This window comes from Anolis carolinensis, chromosome 1, assembly GCF_035594765.1.
Source record: "Anolis carolinensis isolate JA03-04 chromosome 1, rAnoCar3.1.pri, whole genome shotgun sequence".
NCBI lineage: Eukaryota > Metazoa > Chordata > Lepidosauria > Squamata > Dactyloidae > Anolis > Anolis carolinensis.
In genome coordinates, this window is record NC_085841.1 from 153,633,654 (window position 1) to 153,658,933 (window position 25,280).

Here is a 25,280-nt window from a genome sequence, read left to right on the forward strand (position 1 = left end):
TAAGTAAAATCTTCAGATGGCACTTGGTTCTATTAATAATCAGAAAACAAAAGCACAGGGGGGTGATAAATGGCAATGTTTTAATACAAAGTCCAGTAGACTTTAAACTATGTTTAGGGTTTACTTGGTAGCCATTTAGGGATGTGAAACTGTTACACTTCCTGAAATTACATTTTGAAGAAATTTGAGGTTTGTTTCTTTACCTTTTTATTGAAGGGAAGCTGAAAAACTGTCTAAAGTCAGAAAATATAGGTGTCTTGGGAGATCAATATCAATGGGCTAGCAAAAGGCTACAGGAATTAATAGTCTTAAAGTTGTATCTTTAATTTGAAGTTCTGGGTTCTCCTTTCTTAATTATCAGGTGGAATGGGGGCAGTTAAAGTGTTTTGCTTTTTTTTTTTTTTTAAAGTGTGATCATCAAGCCTATGGTCATCTCATGAGAGGAACATATGATTTTATGTGTTAATGGTACTTTAGTCTATAGGTGAATTCCCTGGCACGCCATTTAGAACTGGTATAACTACTCAAACTGTACATTTTTTCAGGCTTATTCCATAACTTGAACTTAGCCATACTCTTAATGATATGCCCTATTGTACCTCCCACTTCAAGCTCTACAGCTGAGATTTCAGCCCAAACACAAGAAACTCTGGGAAACATCAAGTCCCTCCATATTTAATATAAACATTGGACATCTTGAATTTGATAAATCCTCCATCTCCTTGCACCTTGGATGATGACATGAGCACAGATTTCTCTAAAACTAGTTAGGATCTTGGAATATGCTTGGTAACCAAAATTTGAACATTCCAAAGGTGATGTCCCTATAAAATCCTTTAACAAATGGAAGGCATCTGTCCCCAAAAATGGAGATGGGGGTGATTTTTTGTGGTTGTTCCTTTCCAAGTAGCCCACTGCATTCTCCAAATAGCCCAGTTGAACTTAAGAGAAGAGAGGTAATGGTTCAGAATAATTCCTTTTGATGTATGAACTAGTTTTGCTCATTTTAGTTCAGCTAAGAATTATGCTCAGTAAAAGGCTGGGCACTTCAATTGGTTGAACCTTGACCAGAGCTTTCTTCAGTATTTACTTTATATGCATATGTGCTCTGCCAAAGGACGGAGAGGAGAGATTCTATATGTCCAAGTCCAGGTTTATGACACCTAATCAAAACTACAATTGTACTTCTGTGTTACAACCTCATCACATAGCCACCGGAATCACCATGTGTCGTTGCAAATCTGGCAACCATTGTCAGGGGGTGTGGGGAACCCACCATGCCATGCTCCACATCGCATGACTCTTGAGGAAGCTGTAGACCATGCAGTCTCCCCCCGCCTCCATTGCTTCCTATGGCAACATGAGAAGCCTCCCATGTTGCTGTGGTGGTGGCATGCACTGGCTCCACCCTAGAACATCCACGGAGCCCTGCCAGAAGTTCATCTGCGTTGTTTGATGGGAGCCAGTGGGCTCCATGGATGACTTAGGACAGTGGTAGGAGTTTTACGCTGCTGGCCGGTTCCTGCAGCTGCTTCCTGCAGTGTTAGCCGCTGCCTATCATTGTCAGTCAGTTTCTGCCAATAGCCACCATTTCCCACTGCACCGCTGTGCCAACCACCGTTTCCCGCTGCCGCCACCATTGCCCGCTGCCGGCCATTTCGCCTTGTTTTGCCATCATGGGCTTATTGACTGGACCCGGCTCGGAACGGCAGCTCCGTCATCGTGGTGGGTGGCAGGATGATCTTCGATGCTGCCACTGATTATCATTGTGGGCACTGTGTGGAGAAGGAGGGCTTTTGGAGTCTAGCCATCAGTGATCTGGCTGTGGTTTGTTTGTTTCATCTGGGCCAAAGACCTAACTATTGCTGTGTTAGCGTGGGCAGTTTGCTGCCCCCAGTTGGGGAGTTCCATCCTCCATCATCCATAAGACCGAAAGCACAATTCCACCCCTTGGGGCCCTACCACTGCATTGTGTTAGCCCGATAAGTAACTATATTGACTGGGTCTGAGCGCTGCCTGCCCTACCAGCCTTATCTAACCTTTTTCTGGCTGCTTTGGTATCCGGGTTTACCTGAGGATATATTGATTTCATCTATTAGACCAACATCTGGACTAGCACTTTATCTTACTGCTATAATTGCTACAATTTATTGCTCTATTGTTTATTGCTGCTAACATCTGCTATGAAATTCCACCTGACTTTTATGAATTGTGTTTAGTCCTATAATATGACGCTGCTAGTGGAGGGCTAGGGAGGGTTGCCTGTGGAGTTTTGGGGAGAGGGGGCCTGTTACCGACCCAGTATATAGCCATAACCCATCCTGATTTTTATATCATAGCACTGAGTCACTTTATTTCTTAAAATTGTATAACGCTGCGTTAGCTACTGGCATTTAATTGAGAATCCATTATTGTTTTTAGCTCTCCATGAGCCCCTCTCCCTGTGAGTTTTATGGGAACCTATGAACTAGACCCCCCTGTCTTGGCACTGTGCACTTTAGTATCAAGCTAAGGGGGGGGGGGAGTTACAAAGCTTTTTAGTGCACTTTATTCTAGTAACTCCTAAAGGGGGGGGGGAAGAAAGGAGTGGCTTGTCTACATCTATAGCCAGTGTTCTTGTCTACAGCTATAGCCAGTGTTAGCCAGATGTTAGAGAATAGGGAGAGGGGCCATGTAGAGGGAGGGGGGATGTCCACTAGCCGAGGAGCCCCCATTGAAGTTATTCAGGGGAGGAGGAGATGCGGGAAAAGGAGACCAAAATTAATTCGGCCTAGGGAGAGATTTCTTGTAGATTTAAAACGGTCTCCTGATATGGTAAATTTGGATATCCGGGCTGGCGGTCCCTCCGGATTAAAGGTGGTGCTGTTGAACGCCAGGTCTGCAAATGGAAAAAACGCAATTATCCAGGATCTTATCCTGGATGAACGGGCAGACCTGGCGTGCATAACGGAGACCTGGCTGGATGAGGCGGGTGGGGTCAATCTCACCTAACTCTGTCCTCCTGGGTACTCCGTGCAGCACCAACCAAGATCCGGAGGGAGGGGAGGCGGAGTCGCAGTGGTCTACAAGGATTCCATCCCCCTGACCAGGTGCCCCATCCCGCAGTCAACCTTGTTTCAATGTGTCCACCTGAGGGTGGGTGACCGGGACAGATTAGGGATTCTGCTAGTGTACCGACCACCCCGCTGCACTACAGTCTCCCTGCCTGAGCTAGCGGGGATGGTCTCGGGCCTGGCGTTGGAGTCCCAGCGGCTTATTGTGCTGGGGGACTTCAATGTCCATGCGGAGACCACCCTGACTGGCGCAGCTCAGGACTTCATGGCCACCATGACAACCATGGGGCTGTCCCAATTGGTATCTGGTCCCACCCACAGAGCAGGGCACACACTTGACTTGGTTTTCTGCCAGGGATGGGAGGAAGGTGGCGGTGTGGAGGAGCTCACCATCGCTCCTTTGCCATGGACCGACCATCACCTGATCAGGTTTAGACTCACTGTGCCACCCAACCTCCGCAGGTCTGCCCCCGGAGGCTTATGGATCCGGATGGATTCCTGACGGCTCTTGGGGAGTTTCCCGCTGCCTCGGTTGGTGATCCTGTCGATGCTCTGGCTGCCCTCTGGAACAAGGAGGCGACTAGGGCAATAGACACGATTGCTCTGGAATGTCCCCTCTTGAGTACCCGAGCTAAACCGTCTCCTTGGTTCACCGAGGAGTTGGCAGCGATGAAGCGAAAGAAGAGGGGTCTAGAGCGCGTGTGGCGTTTGAAGCAGAACCAATCAGACCGAGCACGGCTGTGCCTTTATTTAAAGGCATACGCCGCGGCAATAGATGCTGCTAAGAATGTTTTCTTTGCAGCTAATATTGCGTCCGCAAAGAACCGTCCGGCGGAGCTGTTCCGAGTTGTTAGAGGTTTGTTGAATCCCATCTCTCAAGATGGGATCCCTGACAACTCGGCAGCCCGCTGTGAAGCATTTGCTCAGTTCTTTGCGGACAAAGTCGCTCTGATCCGCTCTAGCTTTGACGCCATATTAATGGCAGCTTCCGAGGATGTAACACGAGCACCTGCTTGTCCTATTTTGATGGATTCATTTCAATTGGTTGAGCTCGAGGATGTGGACAAGGTGCTTGGAGAGGCGAGGCTACCACATGTATCCTAGACCCCTGCCCATCCTGGCTGGTGAGAGAAGCCAGAGGGGGATTGGCCAAGTGGGTGAAGGTGGTGGTGAATGCCTCCCTTCGGGAAGGCATTGTTCCAGCGAGCCTTAAATTGGCTGTGATCAAACCGCTGTTGAAGAAGCCATCACTAGATCCCACTCAATTGGACAGCTATCGGCCTATTTCCAATCTCCCCTTTTTGGGCAAGGTCCTGGAATGTGTGGTGGCTGCGCAACTCCAGGCATTCTTGGTTGACACTGATTTTCTGGATCCGGCGCAGTCTGGTTTCAGGCCGGGGCATGGTACCAAGACAGCCTTGGTCGCCTTAGTCGATGATCTACGCCGGGAATTGGACAGGGGGAGTGTGTCCCTGCTGGTTCTGCTGGACCTCTCAGCGGCCGTCGATACCGTCGATCACGGTATCCTTCTGGGATGCCTCGTGGGAATGGGATGTGGAGGTACTGTTCTGCAGTGGCTCCACTCATTCCTGGAGGGTCGGTCCCAGATGGTGTCATTGGGGGACGCCTGCTTGGCCCCACAACCGTTGACTTGTGGGGTCCCGCAGGGGTCAGTACTGTCCCCCATGTTGTTTAACATCTACATGAAGCCGTTGGGAGAGATCATCCGGAGTTTCAGGGTGCGGTGTCATCTGTACGCAGATGATGTCCAGCTCTGTCACTCCTTCCCACCTGTCAGTAAGGAGGCTGTTCAGGTCCTGAACCGGTGTCTGGCCGCTGTGTCAGACTGGATGAGGGCTAACAAATTGAAACTGAATCCAGACAAGACAGGTCCTCCTGGTCAGTCGAAGGGCTGAACAGGGAATAGGGTTACAGCCTGTGTTGGATGGGGTCGCACTCCCCCTGAAGACACAGGTTCGCAGTCTGGGGGTTCTCTTGGACTCATCGCTGAGCCTGGAGCCTCAGGTTTCAGCGGTGGCCGGGAGAGCCTTCGCACAACTCCGCCTTGTGCGCCAGCTGCGCCCGTTCCTTGGGAGGTCTGACTTGGCCATGGTGGTCCATGCTCTGGTTACAGCTCGTTTGGATTACTGCAACGCGCTCTACGTGGGGCTGCCTTTGAAGACGGCCCGGAAGCTCCAGCTAGTACAACGGGCGGCAGCCAGATTAATAACTGGGGCGGCTTACAGGGAGCGTACTACCCCCCTGCTAAGCCAGCTCCACTGGCTGCCAGTATGCTACCGAGCCCAATTCAAAGTGCTGGTTTTGACCTACAAAGCCCTAAACGGTTCTGGTCCAATTTACCTGTCCGAACGCATCTCCTCCTATGAGCCCACGAGAACCTTAAGATCATCCGGGGAGGCCCTGCTCTCGATCCCACCGGCCTCACAAGCACGGCTGGTGGGGACGAGAGACAGGGCCTTCTCGGTGGTGGCTCCTCGGCTGTGGAACTCCCTCCCCAGTGACATCCGGCAGGCTCCATCCCTTTTGGGGTTCAGGAAGAAGCTGAAGACCTGGCTATGCGCGCAAGCGTTTAATGAATGAACTCAGTTAGCATTGACATGGATCGGATAAAGGTTTTGCACAAGGTCTGATGGATGATTGGTATATATATTTGGTGTTGCATTGTTTTAAATTTTTATATATTGTATTTTACTATGTTATTTAATTATTTTAACTGTTTTATTCATATTTTATTGTATTATGATGTACTGGTAGTGATCCTACCAGTTGTGTAAGCCGCCCTGAGTCCCCTCGGGGAGAAGGGCGGGGTAGAAATATTCGAAATAATAATAAATAATATTTTCACTTTGATTTTGCTCTTTCTTCACTAATTGTGTGACATTTCATTTCATCCGAACCTTCCATAAGTATTTAACCTAATTACTGTTGTTTTTCTTTTTGCCTTCCTTGATTTGCTTTCCACTCTGAAGCTTTCAATAGCAAGAGCTGAAAAGACTTACCCTCTCACAACCTAGTCCAAAATGAGTCAAACTTTAAATCCTCTGATGGTTGAGTAGGTTTGAAATCAGGCACAATGTATCTGCCTAACCACAGATCACACCAAAGCTAAACCCATCTCCTACACTGTTTGAAGAAAAGATTTTAAGAAGTATCCATCACTTCAGACGGGTTATGTGTGAGATGATGCTGTGTACTGCTGATAAAATTACTCAGCATTATACATCAGTCCAGTCAAATTTCAATAATTCTTTCCTTGATGCAGACTTGATTAATCTCTAAAGCATTAAATATTGCCCACATTTTTATAGAATACCCAGGTTCCCAGGTATAAAAATACTGGTTTTATACTGCATTATGTCTACACAAGGTTGCTGTCAACTGCCTTGGAGACAGAACAGCAGCCCTACAATGAGCCATGCTAAAATAGGTTTGCAGTACAGCTGGGAATGGGGCAAGATTTGAACACCCCCCAGCACCCTAATCCCCCCACCCAAAAGATATAAAACAGCTGTTACTTTAATCTGCCAGCTGTCCATGTCCTGATTTATCTCACTTGACCAAGGCACAATGTAGACTCATATAATGCGGTTTAATGCACTTAAAGCTCATTATATGAGTTTACACTGACTATATGATGCAGTTTCAAATTGTATTATATGGCAGTGTAGATGGGACCTGAGGAAAGCCACTGTGGAAGGGGCAGCACCCTCCACTTCCCTCAAGCTGCCAGGCTCACTCACATAGAGAGGAACCAGAAAACAGAATTGGCAAATCAAGGTAAGTGTCATTTTCTGTTTTTGGGAGGTCGAACTGGAATGCAGGGGGCAAGAGTAAAAACTATCCCACTTCCCCAAGTTGCTTGAGCCTGGGGAGCATGCATTGATCCTGGAACTCACATAGGAATCTGGGATGGCTGTCTCCACTGCCCCAATACACGGAACAATCCAAATCATGAAGCAAGATCCAGACCTTCCCCTGTGTTTTTTAAACCCAGGCTGCAGTTGCATTAAACAGCTTGTCCTGGGTTAAATTGAATCAGCCTGTTTGTGTTTTGTGGACATATGCAGACTAGTGTGACTCTACATTTTATGGCATTGTAGAAGCACCCTATGTTAGCTAAACCCATCTAGTTCACTCCTTCCCAGTTATCCCAATAGAGGCACAATGTAAAAATACACACCTCTAACTCAGCATGACTCCCCAAGCACACAATACCTCACCCATCCAAAACAAAACTAGCAGTTTTGTAAAGGCTGTATTTCCACAAATTTCCTCCTTCCTGACCCCATTTAGAACTGCACTGAAAAACTATTAATTGAAGTACATGTACCGAGTACTCCAAGAAACAAGTCAGTAGTATGCTTGAAATAGCCAAAGTCATGCTTCACGCTCTTTTTGTCTGTTTAATTAATACAATCTCTAGCCTGAGATTTGAAACTGAGTTAAAGAGAAAGGACATTGAAATGATGCCAGGAAAAATGCATTGATGACCAGCAATCCTGTGGTTAATTTCCTACATACAAAAGACCAACAGAATATAAAGCTGCCAAACTTTTTTTAAAGAGTTTTTTTAAGACAAGTGCATAAAGTCTGAGAGCAAAAATTTATGTGCAGGTGGGTGTGTTTTTTGTATTTATAGGTTTAAAGGTTTAAATTAGCTTTTTTTTCTCCCTTATTCTTTCAATTGTCATATTTGAAAGGTTAGTGATGATGTAATGTTTCACTATAACCTTACATCACCACTAACCTTTCAATTATGACACTTTGAAGAATAAGTAGACTCTTTCAGAAGTATATGTGCCCATAAATAAATGAGCAGGTGTGCTCAATGTAAATATATAAATATAATTTTATATTAGTCCTTTTTTCTTTGGATAGTTGTCCTCCGTGAAAGGTCAGCAATGATGAATTGTACTTTGTCACTGAATATAAAATGTGCACCCTACAGTTCTATTATTTGCTCTGAAAGAAAACATGATTTATTAAAACATCAAAAAATATTTGCTCAAGGGCTGCAGTCCATGAAAAATATTGCCTGCATTTAACTACCTTTCTTAAGAGACCCAGTGCATGTCCTCTTGAGGTCACAAATAAGTTGATCTATAGCTGTGTTTGTTGGTCGGGCCAAAAAGAAAATAGAAATCAGTGTGCTATTAAAAGGAAGCATCTCTTTGGAGCCTGGAAATGTGACTGTTTTGGACTATGCCTCTGAGAATGACCATGCTGATTCTAGGAGCTGTAGTTCAAAAGCAGAGTATTTCCAAGCTCTAACTATTCATCAAGGACATTACCTGTTTTCTACTCTGTTCCTGAGGTATCCTCAACCTTATGTTTCTCCTGAACTTAGCTACAATCCTCACAGTGACTTAGGATGAAACATACGAGGTAGATTTTCAAGGCAACTACTCTGAACTTCTAGTGGAGAAGAAAATTGTTAGAACCGATTTGTTCATATGGCTCTATATAGCTGCCAAGATTTTGGATTCTTCTAGGGAATGTAACTATGGGAAATATCACAGTAACTTCACCTGTATCTCACACTGCACTTTGACTGCATTAATGTGAAATATTAGAGTTTCATACATGAGGGACCATCCTGAAGATTAGTAGATTTTACATAGAGGCGGTGAGCATGGGATCATTCAGATCTTCTTTGATTTTATTTCCTTTCAATCCTGGCAAACATTGTGAGATATGGCATGAACTGCAGTCTAATAATATGTGGAGAACTGTATTTTCCATATTCCTACTTTGTGATTATGTGAAATACATATGTGTCTACCCTCTAGTAGGGATACAAATCTTCAGTTTTGGCATTCTTGAATGTAATAATGGCATTTGTTGCACATTTTCCAATGATTTTTCACAGGCTGAGCAAACCATGTTTTTGAACTTTTAAAAATGTGCAGCTTACTTAAAATACAATATTGTAGGCAAAATTGTTGGTCTTTTTATGGGAACATAGGCATTTTCATTTTTTTAAAATCTCAAATTATGAAAAATCTCATAGCAACTGATCGTTTTCTTTTTTTATTGGGAATAATAAAAATTGGAAATATTTTACATACTTTGTCTTGTTTGAATATGAATTTAAATATCTGCTTTTGAACACTAAGTTTGTAGTGTAATCTCTGACTTCTACTAAACTATTGCTGCTGGTATATATTTAAATGTGTTGTTGTATACAGTTATGTTTCATTCCATTTTCTTTAACAAATCAAAAAAATTATCATCACTCAAATACTTAAAATTTAGGACTGATTGGTTTTTGGAACATGCAACTACAGAGTAAACAAAGAGGCAAGCATTCATCAAGATGCAGTGATGAGGCCTTGTGATAGTAACTGAAATTGAAAAAGCATGGTTGTTACGTTAAATCCTACAAATATTGGAGAATATGTCAAAATTGTCGCAGCTAGTCAATTGGGTTCCAAACTCTCAACCCCTTCTGCGGAAGTTGCACCCTCGTCCAAGGAGAATAACTCCAAAACAAAACTGTCCTTTGGTAAAGAAAGATTTATATAAACAAAACATACAAAACACAGTCCTTTGCTTTTATCAGCAGCAAACACAAAGATTTCTTATCTTGAAGCTTTAACCTCTGTGGTTTCTGGACTCTCTGTCTTCAAACCTCTCTTCGGTTCCACTTCAGTAGCTCTTCAGCAGCAATATCATCTTTGCCACCATCACAGCATCTTCATATTCACCAACACAACGATGCAACACTTTAACAGCACACACTACTTTACAACACACCATACAACACTGCATACAACACTCCTATAACACACAACACTAACATAAGACTTACTCAAACTCTATTAATAGCCCTCAATCTAAAGCAGGTGTCTTAATTGCTGCTGGTCAAACACAGATGGGACATGATTCCTGCAAACACTTATTCATTTTCACTTAAGAAATGACCCAAATAATATAAAACTCTGACAAAAATGTCATGTGAAACTTCAAGAAAAGCACTGTCCAATACAAAGCCAAGATTTAGAGTTTGTCTACAGGCCCTTCTACACTGCCATATAATCCAGATTATCAAAGCATATTTGCATGTGCACATATGAGATCCAACAACATGAAGAAGGCATTTTAAAAAAAAACTGTCAGATTTCCCTCTTCTTCCAATTCTTAATTCAACCCCTGTTTAAGATGATAAAGTGTAAAATAAAGAGTTTCAGAGAGTTCTAATTGCTTTCCAATTGTTCTTCCCTTGAACCATCTGTGTGTCCATTTGATAGCCCGATCAGCTGTTTCAGGCTTTTTTTAAAAAAAGTGTGTGTGTGCTGGAGCAGTCTACACAAGGGGAGGAAAGGACTGCAGGGATATACAGTAATGCAAAGATGCTCTTATTTCAGGCTGAATTGGATTTTAAGCACACCTTTTTAACACGTGCTTTTTAGCTCTTAACCTGACCCTTATCACATTTTGGCTAAATGTTGTTTAGACTCCACTCCCCCCCTGTTTTGACCTGGTTACTTCCGGGTTTTACAACATGCACAGAAGGGCCTTTGGTGATTACACCAGTTCCTCTGCTGATATCAACACAGGTACCTGTGATAGCCAGTAAATATATATGTTTCAGATTTCAATATTAATGTCAAAAATATGTAGTATGATTTTACATATGATTTGTGCTACATTAGAACAGAAAAGACAATGATCATCCTGGCTTGGCCTATCCAAACAGCCAAAGTACTGCATATTTATCAGGCATTGCACCAAACATCTACTGCCAAAAGAGGTGTGTATGTGTGTGTTTATGTAAGTCACTACGGTTCGGTACTTGGGCTTTCAGGATCATTGGGCTGGAGCAGAGGGAGAAGCCTGTGAGGGGAAAAAGAGAATAAATATAAATAATTCCAACTGTATGGTTGAAAATAACGAGTCAAACCTAGTGCTGGAAAACCTACTCTTTTTCCTAGTGGGTGCTCCTAATTCCCTTCAGGTACAAGTCTGGGTTTCATGAATAAATGCATTGTTGGGAGTGAACACATATTTCTAAAGAAGGCAGTAGACATAGATACAGCCAGTTAGGTTTTCCTCAACTTGTCTCTTTTTGTCTTTTCTGTTCTATTGCTTTCTTGACAATTTTGTTCACCTTGCTTTCTTGTCACCCATATAAGACTTTTGGGGAAAGGGACTTAACCATGTAGAAGTAGCAGAATATCCTATCCTCCTCTTATGGTTGGGAGATGCATAGACCTTGAGGTGTTGCTGAAATGCAACTTTCCACATTCCTCATGACTGGCTATGGAGGCTCGTGCTGCTGGGTATCCCAATCCAATAACATGTGGGGAGCTATATTAATCCTGTCTCTTATCTAGCAGGAATGTAATTCATCTGATATTTTTTCTTCTTTTTTGAAGGCATTATGCAAGTCACTATCCCATTTTATTTTCACAATGTGGAATAGTAGCTAATTATCTGCATTGTGACAAGAAACCTTGAAAAACTCCCGGTGCCACATAACTGAGATGTCTTAGCCTTACAAACCTTCACTTCTGAGTGCATAGTATCACTCCACCTTCATGCTGTTCCTCCTGGTTTTTTTTTTTAAAGATTTCATCATAGAAGTGCCCAGATCTCATTACATAAGACAAGCCCCAGGACTGCAGTACAATCAGTAATTATTTGTCAGCTTTGTCCACCAATTGTCTCTGATGACTTCATTGTGAAAAGGTGACAGATACTTGCAATGGGAATTCCAAGACATCTTGTTATACCGATCTGCTTCTGTGCCAGTTTCCACCTCTGTGCAATAAAGTTCTAGGATAATGTTTGTCAACCATCTTTCACATAAATGCTAGCCATCAAAATAATATCTGGCCTGTGGTGCAATACCAGGGGCAATACAAAACATTTTGATGCCTGAAGCCAAATAACATATCATGCCTCCATCCACCCAATTCACAATACGCACTTATAATCTTAGGTTTTCAAAGATACTGTGGCATAGGTGACAAAAAGTCACACAACCACCTCCCTCTATCCCTGGTAATAAAAACAAAACAATAATACAGAATATTGAGACTAATTCTATAGCATTCCAAAAACGAATTAGAGACAGATGTAGGAATATAAATTGTTCTTTATTTCAAGCTTGTATTCAAGAATAAAAATAATCAATTTTTAAATCCTTCTTGGGCAAGAAAACCACATAGATCTCTGAAGATGCCAGCCTCAGATGCAGGTGAAACATTAGGAGAGAATGCTGCTGGCACATGGCCACACAGCCCGAAAAACTCACAGCAACTCAATCACATTTTTAATGAGTTTTTTTCATTTTTGTATGAGTTTTGTGTGGGGATTTTGAGGTGATTAATTGGAGTTTTTGTTTTGTCCTGCATCTCAAGACTTTTTGGGGTAAATTTTCATGGAAGCTTTTGTGCATGACATTCACGAATGTTTTCAAGCAAGTCTTTATGTTTTGAAAATATAGCTAATTTTTTCATTATGGATAATTTTTAGAATGAATATTCTCTACATCAATGATGGTAGATAGCTCGACAGATAGATAGTGTTAGATTCAATTCTCCTGGCTTTTTTTTATCATGTCAGAAGCAACTTGAGAATATACTGCAAATAACTTCTGGTATGAGAGAATTGGCCGTCTACAGAGATGTTGCCCAGGGGATGATCAGATGTGTTACCATACAGCTGGGAGGCTTCTCTCCTGTCCCCGCAAGCTAGAGCTGACAGGTGGGAGCTCACCCCATCGCATGGATTCAAACTGGCAACCTTCAGATCAGCAACCCAACCTTTAGGTCAGAAGTCCAGCCAGCACAAGGGTTTAGCCAATGTGCCACCACAGCTCCTCCTGGCTCACATGTCCTACCAAAACAGTTGAACAATATGATTTTAGTATTTATCTGTAAATTATCTGCATTGAATCCAGCACGAAATGGCTCTAGATGTGTGGCAACATTTTTTTGTCCTCTGTCTGCATAAGAGTGTTAATTCAGGATTGCTGCTTTATTTTTACTTCTCTAGGGCTGAGCTAACAATTCTCAGAGGGGTTTTTTTGTGGGAGTTAATGGGGTGTAATGGTTTAAGCATTATACAATAGGCTTGTTTGTACCAGTTCTATAAACTGAAGTAGACCAGAAGTCACTCCTGGATGTCCAAATAATATCAAGAGACTTCTAGTCCTTGATGTGTCTGAACACCTCCATGGCCTTTGGTGTTAGTCTGGAGCAGAGTTGCTCAAACTGTGCTCCTCCAGATGTTTTGGACTTTGACTCCTACAATTCTTAACATCTGGTAAACCGACTGGGATTTCCAAATCCAAAACACCTGGAGGAACATAGTCTGAGAAACACTGGTCTGGAGCATTTCTGTTCCAGACTGTTCCCAGATTTTGTGATAGGCATACCTTCTTTAGGCGATCCCTCATTGTCCGAGGATGATTGTCTTCCAGGTGTAGTGTTCTGGCATGGGTACATAGGTGACTGTGGAGCCCTAGTCTTGACCCACATAGTCTTCCACAGCAAAGACATTGGTTTCCAGATGGAAGACGGTCCCAATCAGGGTTGGCTTGATGCGCCTTTCTCTTGGCACGGTTCTCCCTTTCACCCTCCTTTTGTGCCTCTTCAAATTCCACAGCACTGCTGGTCACAGCTGACCTCCAGCTAGAACACTCGAGGGCCAGGGTTTCCCATTTCTCAGTGTCTATGCCACAGTTTGGCTTTAAGCCCATCTTTAAATCTCTTTTCCTGTCCACCAACATTCCGTTTTCTGTTCTTGAGTTAAGCGTGTAATAATTGCTTTGGAAGATGGTGATCAGGAAATCAGACAATGTGGCTACTTCAGAGGAGTTTATGGCATAGGAGCATCACTTCAATGCTGGTCGTCTTTGCTTCTTGCAGCATGCTGATATTTGTCCACCTGTCTTCCCAAGAGATTTGCAAGATTCTTCAGAGGCAACGCTGATAGAATCATTCCAGAAGTTTGTAGGCATACATGGCCAGAAACCACAGAGACCATGGGAAAGTCACATTCTTTCAGCTTCAGAGGATGGTAATGTCAAACCTCTTCTGAAAAAATCTTGCCAAGAAAACCCTGTGATGAGGTTGTCATAGATCTGAAATGTTTTATTTTGGCTCTCAGGGATTGAGCTGTGGCTACTAAGCGATTAACCTCCACATTGTGATTTCCATTTTGCTTCACTACTTTTGTGTTGCAAAATAAGATATAACTCCAAGCAAGGTAGGAGCTTTCTTTCCCCCATTCTTTAATGATCAGGCTAGTCAATAATGTCTTTTTCATTTATTAGTCACAGAGGGAAAAATACTTGTTAACTTTCAAGAACAAAATACTGCAGGTGGTGGCTCTGTTTGTTTAGAATATAAGAGCATATCGATCAATGTGCTTAGTCAAAATTTAGGTAGCTCATTGCAAACAGTTGTTGAGATGTGTGACTAATCCAAAGCCAAAAAAAAATTAAGCTCAGGTCAATAGTATAGATTGCTCTCTTTTTAACATCTTGCTCAAAGAAATACAAATAAATGCATTTATATCCATTTGCAATATAGATTTATGCATACATCTTTAATGTTTCAGTATTTATTGTTACAGCTGTAGAACTGCAAGGCCCTTTCTTAAATTATTTAGTGCTATTAAATATGAAAGACAAATCTGAATATATATTAAACTGTGTACTTCCAATATATTCAAGGGTATTAGGATTTTTCAGTCTACATATACCTAGTGGCAACTCTGTTTATTTATTCTTACACATTCTCATCACATCTAAGGAAGAAATGAGGGAGCGGATAGAAATGATGAAGCACTGGGAGATAAAGCCACATTTCTCCCTAAAGTTACTGTTACTCTTAGGAAGATGGTGCATCTACAATGTAGAATGAATGCAGTTTTACACACTTTGTCTGCTATGGCTCATTGGTATGAATATCTTGGGCTTTTTAGTTGTGCAAAGTTTTAGACTTCTTTGCCAAAGAGTGCTGCTGCTTCAACAAACTATAAATCCCAGGATTCCATAGCATTGAACTATAGCAGTTAAAGTGCTATCAGGCCCGTCGCCAGGATTTTGATTCGGGAGGGGCTGGGATTTTCATTCGGGGGGGGGGGGGGGCTGAGTTAGGGTGAGAGAAGGTCTACCCTAGCAAACCTTTTGTATCATTATCCCAATACCCCCATGCATATGGTATATATTGAGCATGGTGATCAGATCATGATATGAATAAACATAACAGTTTAACAGTTGTCAGGCCTGTTTGTCCACAGGTTCATGTTCAGCAAAGCAGAGCAGCCCAGTATTACAGGTTTCTTACTTCAGCATTAGAAGAGATTATTGCTCACTGTCACAAGGTGATGGACATCTCACCACGTCTCATCCTTTCTTGACCCAGCTTCCATTCTGCAGGCATCACTTCTCTAAAGAGGAATGACAAGCAGAAGTGAAGAGAGTGCTTACAAAGATTAACAAGCACCTATTTCTAAAATATACAAAAAATACATCCTGTTATAGTAAAATCGTTATAAACCTCTCACTATGTTTTTATTCATCCTTTTCAAACCCAAATCTCTTTTTACTTTTTTTCAAAAAAAAAATAGCACTGTATTGCCACAGATATATTTTGAGGGGAATATCAAGGTGGGTTGATCATCGTGTGGTTAAATTGATGCCCAAAGGGATTATAAATGACCTGCCCAAGATCACACAGCAAGTGCCAATACTCCCTCTCAGCAGGTTGATGTCTTCCTTGCTCTTACGGAGGAAGATATTTTTTGTTGTGCATTTTTCCCACAAAAAAAGTAAAGCAAATGTTGAGCTGAGGATAGTTTCAAGCAGATTTCTACAAATGCTGCTCCCTACATAGGGAGTTTGTAGAAGACTAGGAATGTTTTTTCTTTCCTAGTGTACTGAGTTGGCCACTGGGATGAGCTGGACAAAACTATCTTTTAATGTGATATTATTGTTAATAATGATCCAATATTTGAAATAATCTTCCCTTCCAGACCACAACTAGTCTATCCTATAATTTCCATGCAGTATTAAGGTGCATCTCTGCTGTAGAATTAATGCAGTTTAGCACTACTTTAACTGCCATGGCTCAATGCTATGGGATCATGGGATTTGCAGAATACAAAAGACCATGTAAAACTACAACTCACACAATTTTATGGCATTGAGGTATGACAGTTAAAGTGGGGTTAATTAATTCTACAATGTGGATGCATATTATACAGTGTTGTTGTTTTTGCAGCAGTGTTCCTCCTGTGGTGAAAGACATGTTTCTTACAGTGGGTGATTTTATTTTATTTTATTTTCCCTTCTATCTTGTATTTATCATGCTTTATTTTGTGAGTGGCTATTTGAAGATAAGCACAGGCTTAATTTGCAAATTTAATTTCTGAAAAATGTCCAATTTCTGAGAAAACTACATTTTCAGAGGACAGACAATTTAATTGTAGGGAAGACAAATTTCTTTAATGCCAACTTTGTCATTTGGCTTCTGCTCCATAGGTTTACCACTCCTTTTGCCAGGCAATTTGTTAAACTCCAAATTGGAGCATCTTTGAGAAGTGTTGTAAGACTTGCTGGGAGGGGTAAGCCAGGATTAAAAGTGCACAAGGAGTTGAGTTTTAATATTTGCCAGGTATGACTGATTTCATTTTAAAAGTGTGGGTTTTTATTTATGTTTTTAGAGGATTGTTGCTTGCCTTGAGCTTTTGGATTTGTCAAGCTAGCAATGCAGCTAAATAAACAGAGCATTGCTGATGTTAAGAATATTGAATCCACCAAGGAATGTGGGTGGGAGAGCAAAGACCATGGTTCATTTCCCTATGCCGCCTCATTTGCAAGTATTTTGCAAATCTAAAATAGAAGCTGGTTACCTTTCATTTTTCTTTTGTTTTATGATTTCATTCATTCTTCTTATTAAAAATCTTCTGTTCGTTTATTATTCAGTCATAAAGAATACATTTTATTTTATTATTCATGAAATGAAGGAAAATAAAAGAGAAAGGTAAGCACAACTGCACCCCTACACGAGTGAAGAAATAAACTCAAACAGTACAATGGAGAAAGCCCATTTGTTATTTATGGTATTTATTTTGTAATGAATGAAAATGGAACCAAATGAACCCATTCAGTCTAATTTGCCTTTCATTGTGAAAAAAAACCCAGCCCCATTGCATGTTACAGTGATTTTTCTAATCCCATAATATATATGTGTGAAATGGTGGATAATATTTCCTCCCTTTAAAGCAGTTGTTCTTAAAGTGTGTTCTGTGGAGACCTTACAACTCTGCGAAGCATCCTGATGGGCTCTGTGGTTCCCTCCTCCCCCCCTTCAAGCTTTCCCTCCTCTTTCCTCCCCTCCCCTACCTCCTCACCCCCAAAAGCCCTTTCCCCTTGGCCCCCTCACCACAAAAAGTATTTTTTCCTCGCCAATTGATTGTCCCTGAGGTTGCTCCTACTGCTGTTACTATTATTACAAAGGCTGGATAGCCATCTGTTGGGGGTGCTTTGATTACTTTTCCTGCATGGCAGAAGGGGTTGAAGTGGATGGCCCCTGGGGTTGATCCTATTGCTATTACTATTGTTGTTATTATTATTATTATTATTATTATTACAGTAGAGTCTCACTTATCTGACATAAATGGGCCAGCAGAACATTGGATAAGCAAAAATGTTGGATAATAAGGAGGAATTAAGGAAAAGCCTATTAAACATCAAATGAAGTTATGATTTTACTAATTAAGCACCAAAACATCATGTTATACAACAAATTTGACAGAAAAAATAGTTCAATACACAGTAATGTTATGTAGTAATTACTGTATTTACGAATTTAGCACCAAAATATCACAATGTATTGAAAACATAACATTGACTACAAAAACATTGACTAGTAAAAGGCAGACTGTGTTGGATAATCCAGAATGTTGGATAAATGAATGTTGGATAAGTGAGACTCTACTGTATCTTTATTATTACAATGGCTGGGCCACCGTCAGTTGGGGGTGCTTTATTGAGTTTTTCCAGCCTGGCAGAAGGGGGTTGGACTGGGTGGCCCTTGGGGTCTTCCACTGAAATACTATTAAGTTTATGTTGGTTAAAATTGTTCTTCATTTTAAATATTGTATTTTTCTTTCTATCCTTTTTTTTTGCACTACAAATGAGATGTGTTCAGTGTGCATAGCAATTTGTTAATTTTTTTTTTCAATTAGTTGTAACAAACACTCTCCATCCATTTTCCACTGGCCTGGCCTGTCTGTCAAATTTTAAAACACAGTGTGTCAAAAAGTCTCCACATACCTGGTATATATAGTAGGTCAAGGTAAAGGTTTTCCCCTGACATTAAGTCCAGTCATGCCCGACTCTGTGGGGTGGTTCTCATCTCCATTTCTAAGCTGAAGAACCGGCGTTGTTTGTAGACACCTCCAAGGTCATGTAGCCAGCATGACTGTATGGAGTGTCGTTACCTTCCTGCCGGAGAAGTACCTATAGATCTACTCATAACTGCATATTTTCAAACTCCTAGGTTGGCAGAAGCTGGGGCTAACAGCTTCCCAGATTCGAACCACCAACCTTTCGGTCAGCAAGTTCAGCATCTCAGCGGTTTTATCCACTGCACCACCAGGGGCTCCTGACACACATACACACACACACACACACACACACGCATACATTGTACAATATAATATATAAACATTTATTGGGGCTTCACAAGAAACTTTTGATTCAAAAAGGGCTCCATGGCTGGAAAAGTTTGTCAACCCCTGCTCTAAAGAATATGAATATAGGCTAATCAGTCAGTTTGCTTAGGGTATATCTGCACTGTAGAATTAATGCAGGTTAACATCACTTCAACTGCCATGGCTTATTGCTATGGAATCCTTGGAGTTGCATTTTGGTGAGACACCAAACTGGCTAAAAAACCTTGCAAAACTCTGGTCCCCAGATTCCATAGCATTGAGCCATGGCAGTTGAAGTGGTGTCAAGCTGCATTACTTCTACAGTTTAGATGCAAACTTAGGTATATCCTGTTTGAATTACTGCAACACTTTCAATGAAGGCTGCCTTTGGAAAGTATTCTAAAGCTTCCGTTCTAAATACTGTAGCAAAATTGCCTGTTAGCAATGCATATCTCTACTTATTATGAGTCCTTTTGGTGAAAACACAAGACAGGGCCTTATCAGTTGCTGCTTTCAGCTTTAAACTTTCTGCTAAGGAAGGTTAAGTTGGAAACCTCCCTGTTGCCTTTCCAAAAGCCCGTTTTTCATCAAAGCACTGCGGGCTTTTGGAAATAAGCTAGCCATGGAAGGGATTTGAATGCAAGGATTGATTGGTTTTTGTTTTATTTTTATCTGATGTATTTCTATTTTTTAAGTTGCTCTTTTAAAATAATAAGCACCTTAGCACAGAAACTAGCAGATTTTTTGTTCAGAAAATACTATTTCTGCAGAGATATTATTTATGTGAAGAAAAAGTTATTGTCAAGACATAAAATGGGTGTTTCTGCCCCATTCTCCAAAGTAAATTGCTCTCAGTTTTTGTGCCAAATATAAAATCTTTCTTTCAATAGGAATAAAATTGGTAAAATTACTCATTGCTTGCTTTGAGAATGAAATTAGCAGAGAAGTGCATACTTTGTTTTGTGTGATCAGAATTCACAATATTGATTACTTTTCATTGATCTGGATGCAAGATGTGCAATTTCCATGCTTAGAAAGTTTAGAACCTACTTTTTAATTTCTACCCAAGTTTCAAAATCGGCTTATGGAAAAACTGGGAAATTGTAAATCAAGGGACAAAGATAATCAGATCTAATGTACAGTGAATCCTCAATATACAGGACCCATCCATTTCATGGATAGCAAAATAAGTGACTGCTTAACTCCCATTATATGCAATGGCAAATAGTGTCCCTTCTATAAAATGGTGAACAAGCCCTAGATAGTCCAAAAACCTTTGAAATGGTGGGAAGCTACAAGGGGGTAGACATAATGCTTGGTATATGGCAAAATCAAAGTTCATATTTTGGCATTTTTCCAAATAGTCTCAAGTTGTAGTAGGTTAAATCAATGGATCCACAACACATGAATAAGGAGGATCAACTGTATGATTTTTTCCTACCTAAATTCAATGGTTTTCAAAATAAATTGCATGTGATGTCTAAAACTAGATAACAGGGAAATGAATAAGATAGCAGAGCTCCTAAAAGGTCAAGTGAACCTTCTTCATATGTTTGCACAACTTGTTGTATATGCAGGACTGCTCATTTTCCAAATATTTTCATGCTGTGGTTGGTTAAATGCATGGATCCAGAACACCTGGATATGGAGGGTCAACTGTAAAGTTTTTTCCTACTTAAATTCATTGGTTTTCAACATAAACTGCATGTGTGGTCTAAAATTAGATAACAGGGAAATGAATAATGTAGTACAATCCTAAAATGTCAGGTGAACCTTCTTCGTATGTTTGGAGGAGAAGAAAAACTGTTTAGAAAATTAATGACTTGCTTCCTCTCCATTGTATATTTTCTCCATCAACTCAGGCAATCAGAGAAGGTAGAAAAGAGAAGAAAAGAAAAGAAAAAAACCTCACAAGCCATCCTACAAACAACTCAACTGTGGAGAACGTATGAACTAGTGACTGTAGCTGTATCCCCAACAAAGTTATTGCCTCATTTCCTCTCAGCTTCAGCCCCTTAGACCATGTGTTCCTCCAGTTCCTTCTCTCTCTGTCTCGCACCCTCAAAACAACCAAAATAAGCAAAAAAGGGCCCATGTGGTTCTGCAGCCATTGGCATGTTACCACCCCCTGCCATGTAAATATTAGAAAGCAACTATTAGTATTCAAAAATTAATGCACACACCTGATAACCAAATTGAATAGATATTATCCCCTCCAAATATTATTAACCTCCAAATTGCTAAACAAAGAAGAGCTCACAGGCTGGTGGCTGCAAACTCCACGTCAAACCAAGTTAGTGACTAATTTCCCCTCAGGTCCCAACTGGAACCTGTGCTCTCACAGACCTCATACTCCAAAAAAGAGGAGGAGAAAGAAGGAGATGAGTGAAACGGAAAAGTGGGGAAATACAAAAGCCTATAAACTGGGGAATCTAAGAGCTCTCTCACATATTCAGAAAGAAATGAATATTATGAAATTAGTAGATACTATTCAATTTTGTAAATATTAGTTCCTAATATTTATTTGATGTGAAAACACAGCACCACCACACAAAATCCATGAAAACACCTGGAATATATTCTACTTGTAAATCCATTTCTTATCACTGCAGAATACAACCAGATCAGTAAAAACCTGCATGGACTAACACAAAGGGAAAGGATATGGGTGTTTGTGGGAAGAACAGAATATAAAACCATAAGCACTACATTAAATTCCATTCTCAACCAAATAAACATTATATATTGAGGAAATGGGGAAATCTGCTGCTCTGGTTTTCACTGGCAGTGCACTTGAGGCCTGTGCCAGGTTGAGAAATCTGAATGGTCATTTTTCTCAACACAATCTGTAGGGAAGAATTGACTCATTATTAGACTTCTTTCATTTCTCTGCTCTGTGACAGAAGTCACCACCAGTGCAAGACAGGAATTGCCCACTATTCAGTCCTGTGTTTATGTTTTATGTACCCTACATAACATGGAGAATTTACCCTGTTTAGAACATTTTTTTCTTAATGTCCTGAGTAGACTGTGCAGAATCATTAACTACTTGGGAAAAAGTTAAAACCAAGAGAAGATAACACCTCTATTTTAAAATCAGAATGAGGTTGTTGTGTGCCTTTAAGTTGTTCTGAGTTATGGCAGACCCAAAGGTAAACCCATGAAAAGGTTTTCTTGTCAGGATTTGCTCAGATGGAGCTTTGTCCTTGCCATCCTATGAGACTGAGAGTGTGTGTGTGACTTATCCAATGTCACACAATGAATTTCCTTAGCTGAGCTCTAGTCTCCAGATCCATAGCCTAACCACTAAACCACTAACCACTAAACCACTAACATTTTTGAAGATACAATCATGTGCTCACATATTTGGCAGAAAACCCCACTGTATAGTCATTTTGTAGATGTTTGTGCCCTTGGAGCTTGTACTGGATGGAGCAGTGATTTTGATCTATCTAGATTATAATTTAGAGAATGTGCAAGTGAACTTCATTAATTATTTTAATCAGTAGATGCATGGGTGTGCATTTTGCAAATAACACTTCACATCACGGCCTGAAAGCTACTGATAAATCCATTTAGATAAATCCCAATACATGAATTGTTAAAAGATGAGCCCACACTTAAGTAAATTTCACTGATTTGTTGAGTTTGCTCTTACTGAGACTGTCAAGAGAATTCAAGCCTATATTTCCTGAGATATCCTAAGATATTCCAAAAACTTGAACCACAATCTTCACACAAACATGGAGAAGAAGAAAACAATAGTGTACTTCATGTAGACCCTTGAAGTTTACAGAATTCATACTTAGCATTTATTATATAAAATAGTTTTCCAAAAGCAAATGACAGGGTTTCTTTCTGGCATTAACCGCAATATAAAAGTAATGATCTGATGACTCCTACAATAAATCCAAGGTGGTAACCCACTTATTTTCTAAATTGGTGGATGCTTAAAAACATTCTGGCTGTCTGACATTACTGTATGTTCAGCTAATAAATTTAGAGCAAAGCACTTTGTGGTCTTTGTAGCAGACTAATTATAGAGGTGCCCCCTAATGTTGTAATCGTTAAAGGTCTGTCAGAGTTTCCATTACTAATACCCCATGATCAGCCATTTATAACAAATTTGTAACTACTATTTCTGTCCTACAAATTACCAAACAAGTACTGAGATGAATATTTAGCTCATTTTTTCTTACGACATGACATTTTGGTTATGATGTGCATGCCTTACGAAGGGGGAGACAGGAAGCAGGAGCTCATGAAAGGTTGCTTTCTATCTTGTTAAAACACTCACAACCCAATCTACCATTTAAATTGGATTTAAGGAAGTCATTCATTTGACTTCAGTAGAATGAAGTTGGTTTGAATGCAAGTCCTCTAGATTAAATGACTTGTGGATAAGACTGGGTCTGAAATTATATGTCATTCATTAAGCGTTACAGTGCCGTTCATGTCTAAATGGATGGAGTGCAGACAGTGGAAAGTTTCAAGTAATGAAAACCAGCTCAGTGGTACGAGTAATAGAAAGGTGGAAAATTCTATTTCACTTCAATCCAATATCCTTTAAGTTGAGAAAGGTGTAAATTAAATCACAACAAATATCTTGGCGATGGAGTTTAGGAAGTGACTTTATCCACAGTTGTGTCGAATATTTCACATAGATAGCAATTCTATCAATTATTAAAGTCACCAAAGAAATGGCTGGATATGTTATTCTATTGGATTCAATAATTATCCTATGATATTTGAAGAGGAGCATTAAAAAAATCATAGAACTCACAGCTAACTTATTAACTACTACTAAGGTAACTGCAAATTGGATCTACAGGACCTACCAGCTTGACAGTGTGCCATAAAAGGTTTTATAAAATTACATTGAGGATAGATCTAAGGCTGGGATTTTTGTTCTGCATATATAAGGCTTTCCACTAAAATTGGTGGAACATTTATTTGAGTATTTATTTATTTATTTACAGTATTTATATTCCGCCCTTCTCACCCTGAAGGGGACTCAGGGCGGATTACAATGAATTACATATATGGCAAACATTCAATGCCAACAGACAAACAACATTCAGTTTTAGACAGACACAGAGGCATTTTTAACATCTTTCCAGCTTCGCGATTCCGGCTACAGGAGGAGCTGTTGCTTCACCGTCCATTGGTGGCTGTTCTTCCTCATTCTTTTCCTCGTGAGCAGTTTTATGGTGTTGTAGATTAGTTAAATTAGCCTCCTGCATAAAGCGTACCTAAATTTTCCCTACTTGACAGATGCAACTGTCTTTCGGGGCTGCTAGGTCAACAGCAAGCCGGGGCTTTTTTTTTTTATGGTCAGAGGCTTAACCCGACCCGGGCTTCGAACTCATGACCTCTCTGTCAGTAGTGATTTATAGCAGCTGGTTACTAGCCAGCTGCACCACAACCCGGCCCCAATGCCTAGTTTGTCTTGTAAGGTAAAGGTAAAGATTTTTCCTGACATTAAGTCTAGTCATGTTGTCCATAGACAACCTCATGTATTGTCCATAGACACCTCCATGGTCATGTGGCCAGCATGACTGCATGGAGCATCATTTGTCTTGTAGCTTTATGAAATTGGTAGGGAAAAGCTATTACCCACTTTTTCTGGCAGATGCTGCTACAACATTGGGCTGGGTTTTATGGCAACATTAATATTTAATACTTACATAGTGACTGAATATTTAAACCATTTTGTTGTTAATTATGTTTGGCTTTATATAAGAATGTAAGGCTTATATACAATCCTCACACTACAGATGTCAGAATGATGTGACACCTAGGATGCATCTTAACTGTAGAATTAATGCAGTTTGACTTGAATAATAGGAATTGTACTTTTACAAGGGTGCTGGTGCCTCACGAAACTCCAAGTCCCAGGAGTCCATAGAATTGAGCCATGCCAGTTAAAGTGATGTCAAACTACTGTAATGTTACAGTCTAAATCAGGCATGGGCAAACTTTGGCCCTCCAGGTGTTTTGAACTTTAACTCCCACAATTCCTAACAGCTGGTAGGCTGTTGGGAATTGTGGGAGTTGGAGTCAGAAACACCTGGAAAGCCGAAGTTTGCCCATGCTTGGTCTAAATGCATCATAAGTCACTGGCTTTCCAAAGACCTCAGGATGAATTGATGACAGAGGCAAAATCTGAGTTGTAAGCCTTCTTCTTTACAACTTTGACTTTCAGTTATTAAGTCAGGTTTATCCATTTATTTATAAAGTGCCCCCTATAGAATTATTTCTTACATTTTATATCATAACGCTCATACTTTGTTGATATCTATAAGTTCTATCTATAAGTTCATGTAATTTATTTATTTTCTTTAGTTTATTAAGGCATTTTAATTGCCTTTCGACCTACCAAGGTCCCAAAGACAATGTACAATGGGTAAAAAACATTAAATAAAGAACTAAAACTCAATTAAACCACTTCAAAAAGCCCAGGTTTGGAGCTCTCCAAACTCCTCCTTTTTACTATAGAAAGTAAAACATCAAAAATCCTTAAATAACACA

General features: G+C 40.6%; 1 pseudogene; it reads right to left on the reverse strand.

The window, feature by feature from the left end:
* Positions 1 to 10,855: 10,855 nt before the first annotated feature.
* LOC100559112 (mannose-6-phosphate isomerase-like) overlaps positions 10,856 to 25,280 on the reverse strand; it is a 119,479-nt pseudogene continuing 105,054 nt past the window's right edge.